A 24,615-nucleotide genomic window follows, 5' to 3' on the forward strand; every position below is an offset into this window, starting at 1 on the left:
TAACCGTGAATCCTATTGGATTCATACTTTACAGACTATTGAACCTCTGGGACTCAATCAGGCATATGATTAAACCTAAACATGATACATCAAACCATTTCTGCTTTTCTATGCATTGTTATACTATGTACATACTGTGTAATGTTGTAGCCCAACTTACTGTATTTTTGGACTTTAAGACACACTTTTTAGCAAGAAAAATTCTTGCTAAAAAGTGCCTACGCCTTATAGAGCGAAGGTCAGGATGATCCAGCACTCCCAGACCCTCCTGACCGCCGTAATAGAGATTGGGTGATCTAGCGCTGCACCCGATCTCCCGGTGAGGTGAGCCTCTGCACTGCTCTCTCCTCTCCCGGGTGTCCTACAGGACCTGCGGTGATGACAGAATCATCACTGATCACATGCTTCTTACATCACCACATACTGCCGAGTATGGGGACATGCAGTGTTGGGACAGGGTAAGAATAAGGGCAAGAGGGGAAGAGGGGAGTGTGTAACTGTATGGATGAAACAGAGCTGTGTGTGTAACTGTATGGATGAAACAGAGCTGTGTGTGTAACTGTATGGATGATGCAGAGAAGTGTGTGTAACTGTATGGATGATGCAGAGTTGCGTGTGTGTAACTGTATGCATGAAGCAGAGCTGTGTGTGTAACTGTATGGATGAAGCAGAGCTGTGTGTGTAACTGTATGGATGATGCAGAGCTGTGTGTGTAACTGTATGGATGATGCAAAGTTGTGTGTGTGGAGCTGTATGGATGATGCAGAGCTGTATGTGTAACTATATGTATGAAGCAGAGCTGTGTGTGCTGTGTTAGTAAGAAGCGTTTTATAGTCCGAAAAATACGGTATGTCTTCTCCCATCTCTTACAGAAAAAATAGCAAATATTGACCTAGAGACGTGCTCCACTTTCCTCTTACACTCCTTGGATGGTAAAACTACACATAGCATTGTGTAACCATATTCTATATACTTCGTATGATATATGTGAACATGCTCTAAATCATACTTTCTACACATACTCTATTCCCATTATACAGCTCCTAGCCCTTTCTTTTCCATTGTGTACTTCTTAAACTTTATTATCCTCATTTTTTATCTCCAAATTCTACTGTATACATCTGTCAACACACATCTCCCTCCTTTATCTACATTTACTTCCCATAGACATGTCACGACAGGGTTTTACTGACACAACTTTATTTTACACTTTATCTCCTTCTTACTGTCAGGGTTGCGCTACTTGCCAACACAATTCTCTTGTAGCGTCTTATCCCCATGGCAACTCTGGAGCAGTCTTGCAGGAATGCACTGTCAGTTCGGAGCAATACACTCCCAGACATGCGCAGACCCAAAATAGTGTGTGTCATGCACACACTCCCTATCCCTATAGTATTCACGGAACCCACTTCCGGACATTCGCAGTCCACTAGGATAGGTGCACTTCCGGACATGTGCATCATCTACACAGAGATGCGCACACAGACTATTTAAACGGAAATATGCCAGTTCAGGTAAAAGTCTCACCAGGACCCTCTACTAGACTGTCTTTAGCCTTTAGTACCATCCGCTCTACACCCTTAGGCTACATTCACACGGCCATATGATTTCTCCAGTCCCGTATTTACGGGCCGTATGAGCCCGTATTTACATGACCTTTTTCATCCGTATGCAGCACGTATGTAACCCGTATTTTATACATCCCCATAGACTTCTAGGGCATACAGAACTGAAATACGGGAGAAAATAGGACATGCTCTATATTTTTATACGGCTAGTATACAGTACGGTAAGCTACAGTGTCAAAAACGGCAATATAAATGGTTGGACGTATTGTCCATTGAAATGAATGTGGCTGTATGTAACCCGTAAAAAAACGGTACGGATACGGCCGTTTTCATACGGCCGTGTGAATGTAGCCTTACTCTGCTTCTTCATCATAGTTTCCTTGCTGCGCTCCCCTGTTTCCCACATGTCTCTGACCAGCTCCCCACACCTCTGTTTTCACTTACCTGTGCCCCGCTATAGCACATATGCGGTATATTGTATAGTATATAGTATATAGTATATATCTCCTCCCTGCTAGTACATTAGAGGATTCCTGTCCTCCCGACATTCACATATGCTCATAGGTCTCATTTACCAGGAATTCTGTTCACCTTTCATCTGATTGCGCTCTCATTATTTTGATGTGATTTTGATATATCATTTTATATAGGCATTCAGCTTGCTAACTAATTAACTTGTATGCATGCTGTACGAAAGCCTTATAATTTCTCATATTCTTCATTTTTCTTAGGCCAGATCTAACTTGACAAAGGTCAGGATGACCGAAACGTCGTAATTTTTGATCTGTTACTTACATTTTCACTTTATCTTTATATTATGGTGAAGGCTATACTATGTGAACTACTCACTGAAAAATAAAAAAAAAAAACAAAAGAATATATAATGTGTGTGCCATGTTTTCTGACTGGATTCTTGATAACTGCATCAAAGCAAGACCTAAGAGAATAATAATAATACTCCCATCAGTGTAATTGGTGTGCCAGATAATGGGGCATTTTATAGGTGAAACTAACACTTTTTATTTTCCTCTTTTACATTTCAACCTTTCATGTTCTAATTTTTATTACTTTCTGAAAAGTTAAAAGTTTACATACATTTCACTAGTACTGGGTTCCATTTCCCTTAAAGAGTTCTCTAGTCACAGAAAGGAAGGCATATACATGATAGGAACTACCATGCTGATCAGTGGGGGTCCCAGTGAGGGGACACCCTAGGTTTATGAGAAAGGGGGTCTGGTGTAACCCTGTTGCGCCTGAGATGCACACCGTATTCGTCTATCTCCATCAGCTCCATAGAGATGAAAGGAACAGCTGGCGCATGCGCGATCGGTCGTTATGGTCATCTCAGGTGCAACAGGGCTATAACAAACACTTGTTCTCGAAATTCCACAAGCTTCTCACAATAGTTTGTATGAATTTGGGCCCATTCCTCCAGGTGTTTTCAGACTTGTAAGCTTCTCCTTTTTTCCTTTAAAGGCAATAGTGGTCATTGTGATCAAACAGTTCAACGTTCGTTTCGGAATACCACAGGACATGCCTTCCAAAATGAAGGTCTTTGTTCCTGTGTGTATTTGCAAAGATTAATCAAGCTTTTTTCTTTTGGGGTAATGGTTTCATCCAGGTAGAGGAACACAAAGAAGTACTGTGTTTCCGATGTGCCTTAAAATACATCCACAGGTGTGTCTCTAATTAACTTATATGATGCCAATTACCCCATTAAGAATCTTCCAAAGATATACATCATCATATGGGCTGCCCCATATAGTTAAAAAGTCATAGAAATATTAGTGTATGTAAACTTTCAACTTTGCAGAAAAAGTAATAAAATACCTTAAAACCTCTCTCATTATTCTGCATTATTATTATTCCTAACATAATCCTTATTGACCTAAATTTGAAAATGTTTATTCTAATTTCATGTCAAATAGTGAGAAAAATATGCATATGTGCCTTTTTAATATAGTGTATGTAAACTTCTGTGCATCGATAATTTAGACATATAGGTATTGATCATGTGAAAGATAAAATAAAATCAGTTAAAATAAAATATACTGCTCTTTTTTGCTTATTTTACCAATGAGATAAGAACCCAATTATGGTTTAAAACTTAGCATTTAACCTAGTGATATTCACCTAAATTCAGTCAGAAAACATTTGCTATTTTTATTGGAAAAAGGCAATGTAAAAGCACCATGTTTACCTTGCATTGGGAAAAAATTAGGCAGCTCAGCAAATCATGGATAAATTGTGCAGCCCTGCAGACTCTGGAAAGATTGATGAAGTTTAGGAAATGATTATATGTTTTGAGGCATAATATTATTTGCCTGAGGTCACTAGCAGCTTGCCATGAACTGAGATCTCCTGATTAAGAGTCTAAGGACACACAGCAAACTGTCTCCTGTGGGCATAAAAATGTCTTGGAGTACTGGAAAAGGTAGTAACATTATAAAATTAAAAGTTAGAAATAGAAGATTCATGAGAATAGAATGCAGATATTTTAATAGAACCCTACAATATAAAACCAGCAAAAACATTTTATATTGCTCCATGCTATAAACATAATCTTTCAACCCCAAAACTCAAAGAAATCTCCAAGTTTAACAAACAAATCACATAAACATATGGGCATGTGGATAATGTAGCGGAGGTCCCACACTAGGCAAAAGAGCAGAGAAAACCTCTAGTAGTTCTGCCATTCAACCCTTTTTTTCTGATAGGGTATAATCCCTGACAGACGGGACTTCTGAAAGCAAAATCAACAAATTGGAGTATGGAGGACAGGAACCAGGATGGTTCATTTTGCCTCCTGTCTATGCAAAAAATTGGGCCACTCAACGTTATGTTTTCTACTGTAATCTCTGTATCATTTCTACCAAGACTGTTGTAGTGAATCTGTCACGCCACTAGACTACTACTACCCTCTGGTAGGGTACGAATGTCCTCTCTATATTTCCCGATTTTATAGAAATCTCACCCGTGACCCTATAAAAAAAATCTCCCCCAAAGTCAGGCATATATGACTATTCTAACATTCGCAAGATGAATCATTGCCACTTTAGAAGCCAATATCTTTGGTTCTATAGTGCTAGAAACATTCAAAGATAAGAATCTAATCTTTTCAGATCACATTAGGCTTGTGGTTCTGTGAGCTACCAGCATCCAGAGGTCCGTTTGTAACTAGGGATCATCTGTAAGTCAGGTGTTCTTAAGTAGGGAACTGCCAGTAGTTGAAAAAAATCAGTCTGTTGTTATGTTTCTATGTATCTATTTCAACTATATATTTTGATTACATGAATAAAAGGCTACCCTAAATAATCATCTATACCTGTTGATCACAGGGGATTTAACTTTGTTTAACTTATTTATTCATAGTTTTATTTTTGCTAAAAGCAATATACTTTAAAGGGGTTATACGGGTGCTAAAAAATACTGAGGGCAGTGCTGGGGTGGGCTAGTTAAACATAATAAACATCTACTTAGCTTGTCCGATGCTGCTGATGTCCCGCCCCGTGGTCCATCTCCTCTGTGCGCCGGTTTGGCTGGCCGGAAGCTCCCATCCGACGCCATCTCTCAGCGATTGCAACTGCACGGACCGTAAGCTCCCTGTGCACGGCTTCTGTGCCCCTGTAAACAAACAGGGGCACGGATCGAAGGGACTGCGGCATGGGACATTGGCGGCGCCGGAGGAGGCAAGTACATGTTTATTATGTTTAACTAGCCCACCCCAGCCCTCAGTAATTTTTAACAGCCGGATAACCCCTTTAAAAATGTCATGAGACTAAAATTTATGAAAATTGACCGTTTTAACAATAATTAAACAGTGACATTTAACTTATTATAACATACCTTTCATCCACACAAATTTTACTTCTTTAATCACTTCCATCAAAAATGCATGACGAGCTTTTATTGGCTGGCAGCCAATAGGGATTAGAACGGTAATATAAAGGCATTGTTTGTTCCAACAAGCTCGCTACATGCGTGTGCAAGATTTTTTTTACACCACAGCTAAAACTACTTAACTCAAATGACATGCTTGAGTTCAGTTCAGCAGTTCTAAGTTTTTAGGAACTCCTCGTGAACAACTGGCCTTAATCTATGTAGACTAAATGTTTCACCAGACCATCAATGAAATGTTGTTCCACTACTACGTTAGTTGTGTGAAGCCATAGAAAGTAAAAAAAGACAATTACATAGAATACATTTTCCAGTAAAACCTTTTCTCAAGCAGGACTCCTATTTGCAGAAGATATATCACACTATAACAGTGAATGGTCTATTTTACTGTGTGCTCTGAATAATATTTGCCATGTTAAGTTCTTCTGCTACACGAAGGAGAGAGCATTCTCGTATGAAACCTAGACAATTTCAGAATTAATGGAGCATCAAAGTGTTTCTTCTATATTTCCTTTCCTTGGAATGATACAAGATAAAGATAAATTACCAGATATGGTCTTGCAGAGAGAATTAACTAGAAGCTCTAAAACACAGAGGTGATGAAATCTTGATTTATACCTACAAATTCAGACACAGTAATCCATCTATGTATTTCACATTTTTAATGTTATTAGGCAATGCTCAGGGAAAGTAAACCATTATATAGCATGTTTTCACAGAAGGTATCAGATTATACTTATTCAGGTTTCAAGATTACAATTTCAGCAAGGTTTCCTGATTTGCCACAGATTTATTACATACAAACAAACTTGAATGCATATTTGTAAAGCAGAATTATTGGCCTAATTGGACATCAGATGAAATGTCTCAAGGTTCTATTGTATATTGGGCTAACAAACTGAGCTACAAAGCATTCATGAAATGCTATACCTTAAATGCTTTATGTTGTTAAAAAGGGTTTTATTTGTAAAAAGATTTTTCCCTTATCCATGAGGCAGATAAATGTTGGAAATGGCTTGTCCGGTGTTGAAAAAGCCATTATACATTAGATGGAGCAGGAAACTCAATCCATGGTTTTGCAGATATGGTTTCTTACTGCTTACTTTCATCAGAAATTGGTGGGCGTTTATAAGTTCGATTTATGTGTAAGTTATCTACATTGATCATTATTTGAAGAATTTCTTTTTAAGGCGAAAAGTATTTTACAAAATTACCAAAGTATATCAACAAAAAACCTTAATTTTGCAAAATATGTGATGATCAGAATTAGAAAACAGCAACTACATTTTGTGAAGGGTACAACCATCACCAATCAGTAGGAAGTGTACCAAATGATTTCAGCACATCTATGGCTTTTCTATTGGGTTTATATCATGATTCTGGCCTGGCCATTTTATGGATTCAATGTTTATTGCAGGGGTCCCCAAACTTTTTACATAGGGGGCCGTTCATTGTCTCTCTCAGACCGTTGGAGGGCCAGATAAAAAGCGGTACATGTGACCGCATCTGTAATACACTGCCCCCCCCCCCAATTAATTATTTAATATGCTGCACCCCCTTGTGAACTATTTTATATATTGGCCCAATGAATTAATTAATTGGGTCAATAAATTATTAAATATGCTGCCCCCCCTTATTAATTACTGGACTGTCCCTTAAAATTAATTATTCCCTATGCTGCCCCTCCACCATTAGTTATTTTATGTGCCCTCCCACCCACCATTAGTTATTTTATATGCCCTACCCCCCACCCACCATTAGTTATTTTATGTCCCCCCCCCACCATTAGTTATTTTATATGCCCTACCCCCCACCCACCATTAGTTATTTTATGTCCCCCCCACCCACCATTAGTTATTTTATATGCCCCCCCCACCATTAGTTATTTTATATGCGCCCCCCACACACCATTAGTTATTTTATAAGCGCCCCGCCCACCATTAATTATTTTATGTTCCCCCCCCACCCACCATGAATTGTTTCATTATAAGGGCCCCCAGCCGGCACAATGTTTTAACTTCTATTAAAAAATGCTATACTCACCTCTGGCTCCCGCGTCCTCTTTCTTCGTGCGGCTGTCGGACAGGAAAAGGTGCGCGGCCGCGTGATGACGTCATTACGCAACCGCGCATGCAGGTTCAAGGAGCGATGTGCGCCGGGGTTGTCTTCCGGCCACATCGCTCCACCTGCAGTAATAGTGCTCGAGCGGCCGATTCCGACCGCATCGAGCACTATATTGTGGCTGGCAGGAGCTTCCTGTCCGGAAGGACGGAGGCCCCTGCCCGACTGCCGAAATCTGCGGTCCAATGCGAAGGGGGCCGCATAGAAACGGTCAGCGGGCCGCATGTGGCCCGCGGGCCGTAGTTTGGGGACCCCTGGTTTATTGCTTCAAAGAACTGCAGGAAAATTGCTGGCTGATTGAGTGATGAACGCAAGAAAGGAACCACTGACTTCTTTACAGACCTTGGGTTCAGTCTTACCTACCAGTCTCACTAATATGTACCCCCATCTGCCCAACCTCTCTCTGGTGGCCACCTCTCTCTGGAGCAATGTTAAAAGCCTTATCCAGTCCCTATTGGATAATGTAAAAAACGCATAGGAGGAACAATGTATGCAAAAAATGCTCCATATGGGCACATGAAAAAACTAATGAATAAAACAAAAAGAAACATGTGCTATACCAAAATGCAATCTTTATTAGTACATACACAGAACACACCAAAAAAGAATAAAAACATTTAAAAAGGATCGAAATCCTCTATGCAAAAACACAGGGAGGGTAGGGCATATGATAAATACCCATCAAACCAACATCTCCCTGTACAGCCCCCAAGCCTTAAACCTGTCCAGCTATAGCAATACAAAAAAATGTCAGAAGTAACAAAAATGTACTACAATAATATGGCAAAAAATAAAGCCAGTGTACAAGACATGGTAAAACAGTATGTGAAAATAATTACCAAGATGTCGCTGGGCTGGCAGGCAAAAAGGAAGGGGGGGGCTGGAAGAAGCCCCCCTTCCTTTTTGCCTGCCAGCCCAGCGACATCTTGGTAATTATTTTCACATACTGTTTTACCATGTCTTGTACACTGGCTTTATTTTTTGCCATATTATTGTAGTACATTTTTGTTACTTCTGACATTTTTTTGTATTGCTATAGCTGGACAGGTTTAAGGCTTGGGGGCTGTACAGGGAGATGTTGGTTTGATGGGTATTTATCATATGCCCTACCCTCCCTGTGTTTTTGTATAGAGGATTTCGATCCTTTTTAAATGTTTTTATTCTTTTTTGGTGTGTTCTGTGTATGTACTAATAAAGATTGCATTTTGGTATAGCACATGTTTCTTTTTGTTTTATTACCTATTGGATAATGTAACACCAGTGACCCCGGCAGTACTCTTGTTAGGGGATAGCCCGGCGCAGGTCAAAAACCAAGCTCTTCGATTGATCCAATTCATAGCCCTGGCAACAAGAATATATAGCAGTGAAATAGAAATCACCTGATCTGTCTTTTACAGCGGTCAAAAATAGAATTAATTTACTGATGCTTTTTGAGAGAATTGTGGCGACCAGGACTGACACCTTCCAGATATTCAAAGTTATATAGAATCCTTGAATCACCTTGTAGGGCCCCCCTACCCTTGAGAGGGCTTTAATATTATCACCCTAATGGTCTCTCAGTAATTTCATGGCTTGGATGCATCCTCAAGGATTTACTGTATATACCCGAGCATAAGCCGAGACCCCTAATTTTAACACAAAAAAGTGGAAAACCCTATCAACTCGAGTATAAGCATAAGTATGGGAAATTCATTGGTCACAGACTCCCCAGTATATAGCTGAACAGCCCCCAGTATATAGCCTGCCAGCCCCCCCAGTATATAGCCTGACAGTCCCCCCCTACTATATAGCCTGCCAGCCCCCCCTAGTATATAGCCTTCCAGCCCCCTCTAGTATATAGCCTTCCAGCCCCCTCCAGTATATAGACTGCCAGCCCCCTCCAGTATATAGCCTGCCAGCCCCCTCCAGTATATAGCCTGCCAGCCCCCTCCAGTATATAGCCTGCCAGCCCCCTCCAGTATATAGCCTGCCAGCCCCCTCCAGTATAAAGCCTGCCAGCCCCCTCCAGTATATAGCCTGCCAGCCCCTCTAGTATATAGCCTGCAGCCCTGCCCACAATATAATACCTGTAGGAAAAAAAAACGAAAAGTGTACTCACCTTCCGATACCCCCTGAGGCAGGTCCTCTTCAACTACTGGATCAGCTCCGTGTACCTGCGTGGTCCGTCACAGGCACTATGACGTCAGCCGCTTGCTATGATGAGTGCTTTTGCATTCGCCTTAGCAGCTTGGGGTAACTGCATCTCTAGTAGGGATTGCCAGAGGATGGACAAGATAATTAAGAAAGCCTCATCGATAGTGGGCTTGCCTTTTGAGAGATGGGAGGAACTGGTACGGTGCGGAATACTCAGAAAATTTAATAAAATTAGAGATAACACTGACCACCCCATGCATGGCGTACTGCTAGCACAGATTAGTGGTCTTAGTTCCCGTTTTATTCTTATGCGATGCAGGTCGGAGAGATTTAAAAAGACATTTATACCGCCCACTCTCGAGCTGACAAATACAGTGAGCAGGGGTAGAACATGTAAGGACCGTGCTGTACGATTTTAAGAAATGTAATTGGGGGTACCATTAACTACTTTTATTAATCTATTTAACTATTTATTGTAATTCTGTATAATGTATATTTATGTGTACCCGTGCCTCTCCTCTTGTTGTATGGTATATGTGGTTTTTATGTGGTTTTTATGTGGTTTTTATGTGAGTTTTATATATGTTAAATCTTTGTTGAATCAGTGTATTGCGGATGTGACACTTTAAGTTCCTGTCTGGGATAATAAAGGTGTTATTATTATTACATCATCGTGTGTGCCGATGCCGTTGCACACATTAGAACGTCAGCGTGCAGCTGGAGAACTGATGCTGGAGTCGAAATGGACTGAAGAGGACCTGCCGGGAGGGAGGACACGACTTTGGAAGGTAAAAACATTTCGTTTTGTTTCTTAACTCGAGTATAAACCGAGTTAGGGTTTTTCAGCAAATTTTTTGTGCTGAAAAACTCAGCTTATACTCGAGTATATACGGTATACCCTGATCACACACTACGTTTGTCATAAAAATGTCATTTTCTGGCTTTTACCCCCTGTGTGCCCTGACCCAACCCCCTTCCCCTTCAGTCAAAAATACCACTTTTTTGCCATTTTGAAAAATATTAAAAAATTTAATTTAAAAAAAGACGTACAGTCCTAAAAATTGTAGCACTGAAAACAATATCAAAATTGCAAAAAAATGACACCACCCACAGCTCCGTACATTGACGTATGAAAAGTTTAGTGCCAGAAGAAGGCATAATTAATTTTTAGTAGAAAAACATTATAAAACATATACAAATTGAAACACATCAATATCCTGTTCAGTGCTGAACTGGCGACTAGCCTTCCTGGGAGACTTAGATGATTGTGATGTTGTAAAGATGCAATCTTCTAGAAACCACAGATTTGAAACAACCAACTTCTCTTGCTATGGCTGATAGAGTCACCCCTTTGATCTTAATCTAGACAACCTGCTGCCAGAAGGTTTCAGTCACTTTGGAAAGATCACCATTTTTGCAGTGAAAACTGGAAAGTAAGGCTGCCAGGTAAGTAGGGTTTGTCAGATAATAACGGAAATTAGCACCCGGTGACAGGTTAACACCAATAACTTGAAGGTATCTGAACGCATTCTCTAATTTTGATCAGTGTTCAAGAAGTCAAGAGGTATAAGAAGGGTTTATATTAAAATACATCTAACTTAATACATTATTTTATAATGGCATGTATAGTGGTAAATTACTATGTGAATATTTTCCAGGTATTTATGGCAATTGTTCTTAAGTATCAGACATTATAATTTTATGATATTCAGATCAGCGGTTAATTCTTGTAGTGGCAATTTACATGCCAGAAGGCTCTATTGTTCATGATTTAATCAATGAAATGAAAGAAGGACATATTGTTACTTTAAATGTACATTTCTTTTTTAGGATAGTTTATCTAGGATAAAAAATCATAGATCCAATCACCAAATATCACAGCTATATATTTGCTCAATTGTTAATTTTCTTTTCTAATACGCATTAAGATTTTAAAGTGGAGGGCTTGAATAAATTATGCATGTGTATTCTTCTGTAAAGGTTGTTATTTTTCTTGTCACTTAAAACTAATAACAAAGGCATAAAAGCTTTGAAAGAATTTGTTTTAACACGTTGTAATGGTATGCAAAAAATGTTCTTAAATATGTATTGAAATTTATGACTCTGCATAATTTAGCTCCAACATTTGTCACTTTGTGGTCAACTTGGAATAAATGTTAAAAGATTTTATTTTTATTTTGTGATAGAAAAAAAGATGTTTTCAGCTTTTCAGATAGCTGCAGCATAACCGTGAAAATAAAATGCACTTTAAAAAAAAAAGAAAAGAAAAAGGGAAAATAACTAGATGTTGCTGTAAACCGTAGGACATCATAGATACATTCTATGGTAAAACCTGAGGGGTTTTCCAGTCTTTTATAGAACAAATTACACATCCATTGAATTAGTTGATCCTGAGGGAAGCGTAGAAGCGTAGCCACACAGTGACACCACCGCTGATCACAGGAAACCAGGGTATTAGGCTACCCTAACCTGTTCATGTGCAAACAAACAACAGAAATATGGTCCTTTGTATGCGATCTAGGTGTCATCAGCATGTGAGGTCCCCTCAAACACCTTTGATGGTAAACTGTTTGAGCTGCAAACTCTGACAAGAATAGGACCTTCTCCATTATTTACGGCCCGGATACCTCATATACAGGGCCATAGAAACCACAGCCATATGTTAGCCCACTGAAATAAATAGGGCATGCACTAGCTGTTGAAACAACGGCTAGCACACGTCCAAAAAGTATTTTAATTTGCATTAAGCCTCATTTGAATTAACCGTAAGTAAGAAGTGATTAATCATAATACCTAGTAAAGCTCTGCTCAACCATTTTCCCCCTATAACTGGTCCAAGATAAAACACACACATATAACTTAAAAAAATACATAATAGTATGGTAGTTGGGATTTGTAATGAACCCCCACTATCGAATTCAATCACAGGGTACACCACTCTATGGAGTCCCAGAATTTAGCCCTTAAGCTCACACCCACAAATTACATATAACAGGCAGTCCCAGGGTTACATACAAGATAGGGTCTGTAGGTTTGTTCATAAGTTGAATTTGTATGTAAGTCGGAACTCTATATTTTATCATTGTAATCAAATTACAAATTACATATACTAAGAAGGCCGTAGGCACCTCATCCACATAGATAATGCACACCACTCTATGGAGTACCAGAATTCAGCCCTTAAGCTCACACCCACAAATTACATATAACAGGCAGTCCCAGGGTTACATACAAGATAGGGTCTGTAGGTTTGTTCATAAGTTGAATTTGTATGTAAGTCGGAACTCTATATTTTATCATTGTAATCCCAGCCAGAACTTTTTTGGTCTCTGTGACAATTGGATTTTAAAAATGATGGGTTGTCATAAGAACCAGGATTAACAATAAAGCTTAATTGCCGACACCCTTGATAACTGTTATAGCTGTTTATTGTAGCCTAGGACTAAAGTACAATTAATGACCAATATCCAGCGGTCCGTTTGTAACTAGGGGTCAAGGGGACTGCCTGTACCAAGAAGGCCGTAGGCACCTCATCCACACAAATAACGCACATTGGTATTTCACACAGAACATGCAATCACTAAATATTCTATGATATGGGACCTGGTAATGTAATCCCTTCAGAAACTTAGATTCGCCGAGGCTACAAGCAGAGGCTTATTAAGGTTAACACTTTAATATACATAAAGGTAAAATACACAAAAAAATGTAAATCTGTCAGATAAAAAAAAAGGTTACAAAACAATATACATACTTTATATATGAATGGTTATGGGATAAAGAAACAAAATACCCTTACTATGAGATAGGGAGAGATATTTTGGCTGGGGAACAGAGCATGAGGATGTTAAGGCAGCCTTCTAGTGATGATAGAGTACCCAAGACTGAGCAAGGATTTTTACGGATTCAATAATTTGACCCCCACTCCCTGACAGCGATGTTACTGAGAGGGGGATCTTTGCATTTCCTCCTCCCTCCAGAGAGGTATCTTCTGTGTATGATTTTATTAAAATCCCATAACTTTTGATTGGAAGATGGCACAATCATTTCCATTGTTTCTAATCATCATTGTACCTCGCTACCTCTCACCCCATACCAAACTTGGGGTGTCTGGTCAAAAAATTAGGGGTGTTTTGCGATTGGACTAGGTTTCCCCCGAGCTATAGGTGCAGCTCAATCCTTTCATTTTCCCCCGCAAATGAGGACTCATAATTATGAATTATGTCCAGGTTATAGGACATATATGATATGTCTTTGCCTGTTTTGGTTGGAAAGAAACACACCAGCCTTTCCTGTCTCTGATGCCTTCTCTCATGAGATGTGCTTGGAGAGGTGTCACTTCTCACACTCTCTGTACAAACAGGTTTTCTCCCAAAATTGGAAGCTACAGGATCCTGCAGTTGTCAGGCACCAGAGAACGCACCCCTTCCTACCAAGCCCGTCTGCTGTGAAGGGTAATTACTATTTGCAGTACAAAAGGGGCATTATACTTGTAATGTACTGCAATAAAATTGTGCCAACACAAAAACATTGCTATAGTCATCTTATTTGCCCATGACAATACATATCACATATCAAAAGTTTTTTTTTAAAAAACGGCCAAACAATTTTGCAGACGTAGTGGTTTAAATGCTTTTTAGGCCTGGACACTAAGATACTACAGTACTTCCTTTAAACAATTCAAAAGTACAAGTGAAAATAGCAAACTTCACCATTTACTTGGTTCTTGCCTCCATTTTCTTTCAGAAATCTGTGCTGTATTCCATCTTGCGAGCAACAAACGTTTTATGAGATGTCATCTTACCTAGACGTATTAGGAAAATAGAAAATGTAGGTTCTATTCCCATGTTTTAAGGGTTCTATTCCTATGAATGTTTTGTGGCGATTTAAGAATTTTTTTGTTTCAAGTATGGATAATTATTCTGTACATTGAAGTTGAAAGTTAATGACACTAGAGATAGAGAAAGTATCTCTCCCTTGATGAAAATCAGAACATGATTAAAAATCTAGCATCCAATCTGCTAATCTTGAAGTCACAATAGTCTTCAAGGAAACTCTTCGCTCAATCCAAAGCAGTGGCATAGTAAAAAGATTAATCTATCCGTGTGGAAGAAATCCAAGTGGCCAGTCCTGTCCATTATATCTGTGGCAAGTTGCCTGGTCAGCCAATCAGACTGCTAAGTGACGCCAATCCAATCTAAATAACTGGGCTTTCAGCAAGGTAACACTTAGGACTCCACAGAAGGAAAATGTACCATATATTATTCACCCAGCAGTTTAAAATAAATGGACCAGTTTTACAGTGTTTTCATACAGCATCCTAAAGTAGATGAATCGTTTATAAAGCAACAAAATCATAATATTCTAGAATAAAAAATTTACAATGTTAAAATACATGGTAATAAAAAATGAATGTCACACTCTCTATTACTAAATTCTTGGCTCTCACAGGCAACATTTTGAGAAAATCAGAATTTCCCAGCTTAATATAAAATGAACTGAAAACCATGTTTTATTTCGCTTTAAAGACTGAATGCATGGTTTTATTGCATGCTTGTAAATAGATGACTGAATAGTAGAAAGCAGTCAGCTTTTTTCACAACCACATTATCAAACATAACCACAAAGTCTGCTCTTCTAACTGATGCAACAAAAAGCAGATGTTACTTATAACTTAAAATGTACTCCTAAATCTATTTTTGAAAAAAAAAGTTAATAGCACAATGTAAGCCAAAAAGTAAAACAATCTGTGATGTTAAATACTTCTGTGTAAAAATGACAGAAGTGTAAAGAGGACACCTTTTTTGGCTTACAACAAAAATATACTTGCAAATTTCCATAGAACAGAGACCCCTTCATCAGCCAACAGGCAACAAAAAGAACAATTCCCCTTTAAGATACAATACACTGAATATCAAAATTAGAGAACAAGATACAATTTCCTAACTGTCAAGGTTATTGTGTAGTCCTATGTGAATATATCCTAAAATGAGTTAAATAGTATTTTAATCTAATTTAATAAATTGTTTATATTCTAAAGCACAGACTAAAATATAAATGAGATAATTGTATAAAAAACACTGATCAAAATTAGAGAACACTTTCAGATGCCTGCAAGTATAAGGAACCTTTTAAAGGTGTTGGTGATGGGTTCTTTTGAAACTGAATTATTAGCAGAAACTTTCTCCCAATATCAGGGATCCTATGATTGTCCAAAAATAGGTGGTGTGTCTGATACTAGCACTAGAGTTTTAGCAAAGGTTGAAGAAGAGGGGTGCCATGAAATGTGACTGTGATTTATAAAAAGCTGTGGGAAAATTAAAGCTGACCACTGATTGGCTTCCATGAACAACTAGGACAGTTCTTCTCTCAGACCCTTCTGATAAATCTGCCCATTTGATTGGTGGAACAGAGTGGTGATTAATATGATTGGTAGAACATTATGCTGTGAATTTTAAAAAATTTAAAGAAAAAACAATTGGTTTCTAATGTTATATGAATCTGAAACTGTATTCCTCCAGCAATTTCCACTCTTCTTTTAGCTTCTAATGTGCTGTTTATTTTTTTAAAGGCTTTTAAAATTATGCAAATAAGACATTAACATGGAGTGTGGAGTCCCTCAGGTTTATTGCATACATTATAAAGCCTTTTATTTCCTTAACAGAAGCTAAAAGAAGAGCAGACACCAGAATACCAGTGTGCTTGGTTTACAATCCTTGATCTTAGTGGTAGATGTCCTTTAATATTGTGTTCTACTTGACAATCTTGAAAGTATTTGCTTGCTTTAAAGATTTTTCCATGCATCTAACAGAAAATTTTCATTAAATACAAATTTTATTCTTGTTTTATAAATAGTTAATAGTGTCTTTTGTTTCTTACAAAACAAAGCAGATCATTATCAATTATAAAATCAATTATTACAAGAACAATTAGTTTATGTATTTAACAAAAAGATAAAACAAAAACATATTAATTCCCTCAGATGTTTCTTGGGAAATATTTTCAATGGTTTTCATAATAGGTTACATTTAAAAAATGTATCCTGAGGTATTGATTTTTTCTGTATACACACCTACTTCATTCTTCAGATGATGACTTTGGCAACAAAATTTGATGTGGTATACGATTAGATGTGCTAAATCTTTCAGTCAGTATAAAAATGGAATAAGATCAAATATGTAGAAAAAAACTAAGATATAACAGCTCCTGCAGAGTTAGACAGTTTTTCTTAATCCTATTTCAGCAATTTTAAAGTAAGCAATTCTTTATCCACATAAGGGCTTTTGACACTGGTATTTTTTTTTCTTTTTTTCTTGCTTCAGTGATTTTCACCAAAGCCCTCATTTGGGCTTATGGACACATAATGTGGGCTTCCATGAAAAATTACCTAAGCCATGGAATGAAGCACATAGCAGGACATTTGGGCTTATGGACACAAATGTGGGCTTCCATGAAAAATTACCTTACCCATGGAATGAAGCACATAGCAGGACAATGCTATGACAATGCTATGACTGTTAACCACAAGTTAAAAGTATAGAAAGTAAAGCCTCTTTGAATTTCACTTACCAGGACATAAAAATTTGGTCCTCAGAAGGTCTCAAAATTAGGTATATCAATCTCAGATAAGCAATTTCACATGGAAAAATACACAAAACCGAGATGCAGAAGCAAGTGTGAAAAACTAACTACACAGTAACTGCTTTCTTAGTAGCCAGGGCAAAGCACTTGAACATCAGCAAGTGAGACCACCTCTAGGTTTTGACAGTTTGCTGTCTGTAGCATTCAGGCATAAATTAACAGAATTTAAACAAATAGATATAAGCACTAGAAAACCATCTATCTGGTTAAATGGTAAATTATAATAGTGGAGGACGACTACAACATAATGGGGCACATTTACTTACCCGGTCCATTCGCGTTCCAGCGGCAGCTTCTCTGACGAGCGTTTGGGTCTTCTGGCGATTCATGAAGGTCCTGCGCCCGATGTCCACCAGGTGGCGCTGCTGCGCCGAAGTCCACCGAGGTGCCCCGGAGTTCATCGTCTTCATTGTGGTGCATGTGAGTATGGCCCGTGCGACCAATTTTTTTTATTTAAATGCGGCGGTTTTTCCGAATACGTCGGGTTTTCATTTGGCCACGGCCCCCGATTTCCGTTGCGTGCATGCCAGCACCGATGCGCCATAAACCGATTACGTGCGACAAAATCCCGGGGCAATTCAGGGAAAAACGGGCCAAATCGGAAAATATTCGGGTAACACGTCGGGAAACCGCGAATCGGGCCCTTAGTAAATGACCCCCAATATATAGTATAAAATGTAAAGAATTCTGAGCACATACTTTCGAAAAAAAGTAAATCTAGCCAAATGTATTCAAAAGACCTTTACAAGCATGAATAAAATTTAAATCAATAAAAAAGTATACATATGTAGTGAAAAAATACACACACACACATATAACACTACTGGTCCCATAAACACACCCGTGATTAGGGCTCTAAAATTGGACGTGCTGACTATGTACAATTTTAAGTCATACTCAATGTAATGCAGGCCGGGCTACATGTACATAGTCAAATAGGGCCCTAGTTACTATTGCGCCTATGGTCAATTAATACAATGGGGATATATGTTGATGCCGAAAATAAATGTGAGAACTCCTAACTTTTCAGCAATATACAGCATGTCAATATGAGACACAGGGATACAAAATGTATATGTATCTTAAACGACATATGCTGCAGATTGAAAAAATGCAACAAAGTGATGTGTGCCATGATCTGAGGTAGTGGATCCTCTGTACCCCCGCGAGTGTTGGCGTAAGCAGACACCTCTGAGTGTAGTCTAAGTGGCACCCAGTTTTCGCCAGAGCCCGCCACAAAACGGGATGGACCACCAGGTCACTCCACTGGTGTGACTTTGCCCACGGTGGTGGCCAGGGCATGATACAAAGTTGTACAGAATCGTGGTCGGGAACAAGCAGGAGGTCGAGACAGGCAGCATGGAGTCTAAGAACAAAACCGGCGTCACAACGGGAAATCAGCAGACATGCACTAGGCACCGAAACAATGGCCAGCGCCAATCAGCAGTGTGCTGGCCCTTTAAATCTAAGAACGCTGGCCCATGCACGCCTTGGAGGTGCTTGGATAACACCGATCATCTATATGTCCATTTTTTGTTATGTATTACTGGTTCAAACTCCTATAGGAGTCACAAGACTCTAATATGCTGATTACTCACAGTTAGCTGTTATATAATAGTCGTGGTAGTCACCATCAGAGTATGATTTTCTTTGGTCACAATCCAATGGCAAAGCGGTAAGTTCCAACAGCATTGAAATCATCTTTGCGCATGCGTGTATCAGATGTTCAGTCTTGCTATTAGTCAAGCACTCTGCTTGTATCAGTCAATCCGCAGCAGATTTTTAGATATTAGTCATCTTTGGTTTAAGTTGGATCTCCAGCAATCCCCAAGTGTTTTCTAGACACGTGTCAGAGCTAATCTCAGCTCTTTCTTCAGTAGCATTACAGCCTGCATTAAATTGTTGTATGACTTACAATTGGCCATAGACAGAACATCTGATTTTAGAGCCCTAATCACTAGTGTGTTAGTGTGACCAGTAGTATTCTATATATATGTATTTTTCACCTTAGCGGAAGTGTGTGCTCAGCATTTTTTACATTTTACACTATAAATTAACAGAATGTCAAGCTTGAAGGACATCAGTTGTTGGCAAATGTTATTGCTTGTATTAAGGAAAAGTGACAATACACTTTCTGGCTTTCAATAGGGAGCCTTATTGTTTGAAACCAGTAAGGACACACATGTGCACGTCTTGTTATAAGACAGTAATCATTCTGTGCTGTGACTCCGTCATGTCAAGCATCTCTGTTTCCATCACAAAACCATGGACAGATTTTCATCCACCAGAAGAAGTAAAGAATAATGCTTCCTGCTGAATTACTGCCAGTTAAGATCTTGCCTTCCAACAATGGGGAATTGATACAGAAAGTATATTGGAAAGGCTACCGTTAAGTTTTTTTACTCATGGCTTTTCCACTGTGGTATAATCTTTAGCAAATAAGGACTAGATGTATTTTATTACAACTTGATATATAAAGCTATAGAATTCATAGAGGGTGCACTTTCTTTTTCAACTTTCTCACTTTTTTTTTTTCCATTTAGAAATATGTGGTGCTGTACAGCAAAATAAGTAAATGGTTTAGGTTTTTGATAGCACTTTTGTCCAAGCTTATAGTTATATAGTCTTTACTCTTTCTTTGTTCTTACAGTGCTTTGAAAAAAACAAGTTAATTTGGTCAGTCTAATAATGAAGTACTAGAATCTAGCAAGTCCTATCTGCATCACGTAGCAATATTCTTACATCATACTTGATTGAAAATCAGAATAGGATTTCATGCCTTCAACTTATTAAAGTACAAGTATTTATTTTGCAGAACACAATGTACCAATTTAGTTTTTACACTGGAGGCATGGAAAGATAACACTGACAATTTAAAAAGCTCTTTCATCTCATAGAATAGAGAAGAAAAAAGTTCTAACCAGCGCAATGAACAATAGGATAAGCTCCCAAGACGCACCCTGATAGAGCTGATAGCATCTGCTGTAAACATCAGCATGCAGGAATTTGGCTAGTCTGAAGCGCGGCTTTACTGAAATATTGTGTTCTTTGAAAAATAATGTCTAGAATGATATAAATATACAACAAGAGCAATTTTACTTCTAGTTAAAGTGAATTCAATCTTGTAACGTGGTCAGAACACTAAGGTTGTCAGTGTTCACAATATAAGATACCATAGATTCAGACTCCAAAGTGACTCCATTTCAGTATAGCACTAAAGCTGAAGCAGGTTAAACCTGTCAAAGTGAAGAATCGCAGACCTTCTGCCAGAAAATTTTTTGTGGAAATTTCAATATAATTATTTATTACACAAATCCTACAAGCTATCATTAAATCTAGTTTATTTAACCTTTAAAATATGCATACAGGCGGTCCCCTACTTAAGAACACCCGACTTACAGACGACCCCTAGTTACAAACGGACATCTGGATTTTGGTAATTTACTGTACTTTAGCCTAGGCTACAATAACAGTTATCAAAGGCGTCTGTAATTAATCTTTATTGTTAATCCTGGTTCTTATGAAAACCCAACATTTTTAAAATCCAATAGTCATAAAGACTCAAAAAAATTTGCCTGGAGCTACAATTATAACGTATACAGATCCGACTTACATACAAATCCAACTGAAGAACAAACCTGTAGAACCTATCTCGTACGTAACCCGGGGACCGCTTGTATTACCATAAGTACAATTTGAAGCATAACTAAATATTTACGATAACGGCATAAATCAAAACTGCAGATGATGTTTATTGTCCTATCTTTTCTCTGTGTATGGACTAGTATGGTGCAGCATGTGTGCGGCACCGCACTGCTCCGTGTGGCCATTGGAGGTCTATGGGGGACATATGTACGATCACAAGCTTGCGCCAGTACATACGTCCCCCTATGGTCAAGTGAATGCGGCCTTACAGAGCTAAATTATTCAGTGAAATATAGTATGCTCTAGGCATGGAAAGAATACATATTTAGGCCCAGTCCTTATCTATCTGCTGTAGAAAGGGAATAGAGAAGCTTTCTTTCTTAATAAAGTATATTGATGATTGATAAGCAAGTCTATTTTCATGGATCATCACAGTTATCATACCAGAACATTTTCAACATTTAAAATAAGAAACATTGTATGAGGTTTTATCATTTTTACATTTGACAACTCTATTCATTGTCCATTTGATTACTACTCTAAGTGAATTTTTATAACCTATAACAGTACCATGTAAATGATTATGTTCTTTAACCCCTTCACGACCAGGCCCTTTTTTGTTTTTGAATTTCCATCTTTCACTCCCCACCTTCAAAAATATATTACTTTTTTAATTTTTCCATGTAAAGAGCTGTGTGGCAGCTTGTTTTCTGTGTAACAAATTGCTCGTCATAGTGAGGTTATTTAGTACTCCATGTTGTGTACTGGGAAAATAAAATTCAAATACAGTGAAATTGGTGAAAAAACCTATTTTCACCAATTTCTTGTGGGCTTGGATTTTACAGCTTTCACGGTGCCCCCCCAATTGACATGTCGACTTTATTCTTTGGGTCGGTCTGAGCACGGGGATAACAAATTTGTAAGGTTTTAAAATGATTTCATATATTTACAAAAATTAAAATCTCCATTTACAAAAACATTTTTATTTATTATGGCATCTTCTGGCGCTAATAACCTTTTCATACTTCGGTTTACAGAGCTGTGGGTGGTGTCAGTTTTTGCAACTTTTGATCACTTTTTCAATGCTTCTATTGTTATGACAGTACAGCCTTTTGATCACTTTTTGTTGATTTTCTTTATATTTTTCAAAATAGCAAAATAAAGTACCATTTTCGATTTTTTTTTTCCGTTATTGGGTTAAACGCCGGGAAAGCCGTTAGTATATTTTTATAGACCGGGCATTTTCAGAAATGGCAATACCTTATGTGTTTATGTTTATTTATATTTACATGATTTCCAGGGAAAGGGTGGGGATTTCAATTTTTAGGGTTTTTTGTAAACTTTTCTCATATATTTTTTTATTCTTTTTACTATTTTTAGACCGCCTAGGGTACTTTAACCCTATTTTATCTGATTCATCCTACCATATACTGCCATTCTACAGTATGGCAGTATATGGGGATTTTCCCCCTCATTTATTTGCACATTGTAATTAATAGGTTAAAACAAGACAGCCTCGCGTAGTCGGAAGACAACCGATCGCCGCCCCCAATTACATCACAGGGAGTGACGTTCTTCACCAAGAACGTGGCGCCCATGCTCCACCATCTTTTTGAAGCCGGCGATGGAGGGGTTAAAGACTTACCGGCTATGGAGACGGCTCAGCCTGTGAGCCATCTCCATTCACCCTCAGCCGACACGTGACATACTATTAAGGGGTCAAGGGGTTAAACAATAAAAAAAATTGATTCTTTTGAGTTAATGATTTATATTCCGAAAACAACAAAATTACAAGTTAAAGGGTAACTTGAGTCTATGACTTATTATGAGTAAATGGAAATCACCAAGGCACTTAAGTTTTCTTCTTCAATAATTGACTTTTAAAATGTCTCTTCCTCTATTAAACCAAGTTTGAAACAAACTAAATGTAGGCTTTTCATTTTTGATCTACTGTATGTTGAACTTAAGTCATAAAATGTTTAAGAATTACATCATAATTGCTTTGCTATACTCAATCTATTCATTTTCATTTTACTAATACCACTGAAATGACATCATATTGATATAACATCTTCTTAGGACATAAAAAACAGGTCAGATGAAGGACTACAGTTCTCACTAAATTCACCCACTCCCTTTCATGTTTCACACCTGCCATCAATGAGCATGTACTGTACCAGCAATACACCTTAGTAATGGGTGTTTCGCAGGAGGGGGACAAACAGTACATTTAATGTGTCATAGAAGATGCTAATCATTTTAAATGGTGGCCAAACTAAGACCAAAATCCACTTATTTATCTCAAAGTGCCAACAAGGCAGTAACATATTGCTAAATACTGTGACACAAAATTCAATCGTATTGGTGTCCTGAAGATGTCAAAAGGGGAGAAATTTGGATTATTATTGTAGATTCTCTCCATTCTCTCCCATGAGCAGGAAGAATCACACTAAAGCATTGAAGAAGGAGATGCAGCTCTCTCTGTACCAACTTATTCATCCTGCTGCCCTAGGCAATCCACAATGTTTCTGTCAGATCCACTGGAAGGGACACCGTGTCTGCTGGTGCTTCCACCCTCCATTCTGATAATGTTAGCGGTCTTCCCCAAGTTTCTGTATGTCTCCGTACTAGCTCCGCCTCCTGTCCGCAGAGAGTTATCCCTGCTGCTCGCTCAGGGCAGCAGGCATCCAGGACGCGTGCACTTTAGGGAATCTTATGCTGTCGGTTTTCTGAATCAGTCTGGGTTGCTGCTCCTATGGGATTCTGGGGGCGGATCTCAGGCTGCATAAATTGGATCTGCTGCTTCCACCTGTGCCAGTGTTTGCCCATCTGGAACTCACATCCTAGCTGGATTCCTGGTCTCCTGTTCTCCCTTAGCGTTGTTTGCTTCTCCCCGGCATTGTATTTCACCCACATAACACTCCTCTTCCCTCCCCCCGCCTGACCTACCTCATTCCCTTCCTTTTTTGTTATTGCATTACTTTCTTTCTTATACACGTCCTTTCTTATGAGGTATTGTATACATTTATTTTCAGGACTGCTTACCAACTTCTTCTTACTAGAGGGTCTTTGAGGTAGTGGTGTGGGTTGCTCCTGGGTTTGGGACTTGGTTCCCTCTCCCATTGGGAGACATTGTGCCGACTTGTGACACATTTTAATTGTTTTTATTCTGTGTGTGTCTCGTATTTTGTCATTAATTAATTTCTCTAATAAAATATATTTTGTATGGGCTGCATATGTGCATCCTCTCTTCTTTTTTAAGCATTTTTACAGTATTTCGCCAGTTAGTTACTATTCCTTTACTAGAGTTATTTGACCTGGACATACTCTCTGGTGTGACCCGGCGGTTCTGCTCAGTCTTCTATGTTTTGTGTCTGTTCATCTTTAGTTCTCTTTTCTTGTGTCTGCTTTAGTTTCCGTTGCGGTCTTAAATCCCATTTGTTTCATTGTTGTTCGTTCTGTTTTTTTCCCTTTGTCTGAATACTGTCCCAACCCTCACACTTCAGTTTTCTGTCTGTGCCACCTCACAGCGGCTGACAGACCTATGTGGGTTTCTCTCACCTCCCAGGCCCCTGCAGGGTAGATAGGAGGTTCCTGCGGCAGAGGCTCC

At 38.6% G+C, this 24,615-nt stretch overlaps 1 protein-coding gene across 1 annotated transcript in view; it reads right to left on the minus strand.

Moving 5' to 3' along the window:
• The window catches only part of FRAS1 (Fraser extracellular matrix complex subunit 1), a 340,675-nt gene that overhangs the window by 269,588 nt on the left and 46,472 nt on the right, over window positions 1–24,615 (minus strand). The window lies entirely within an intron of this gene.

The sequence above is a fragment of the Engystomops pustulosus genome, chromosome 1, assembly GCF_040894005.1.
Source record: "Engystomops pustulosus chromosome 1, aEngPut4.maternal, whole genome shotgun sequence".
Taxonomy (NCBI): Eukaryota; Metazoa; Chordata; class Amphibia; order Anura; family Leptodactylidae; genus Engystomops; species Engystomops pustulosus.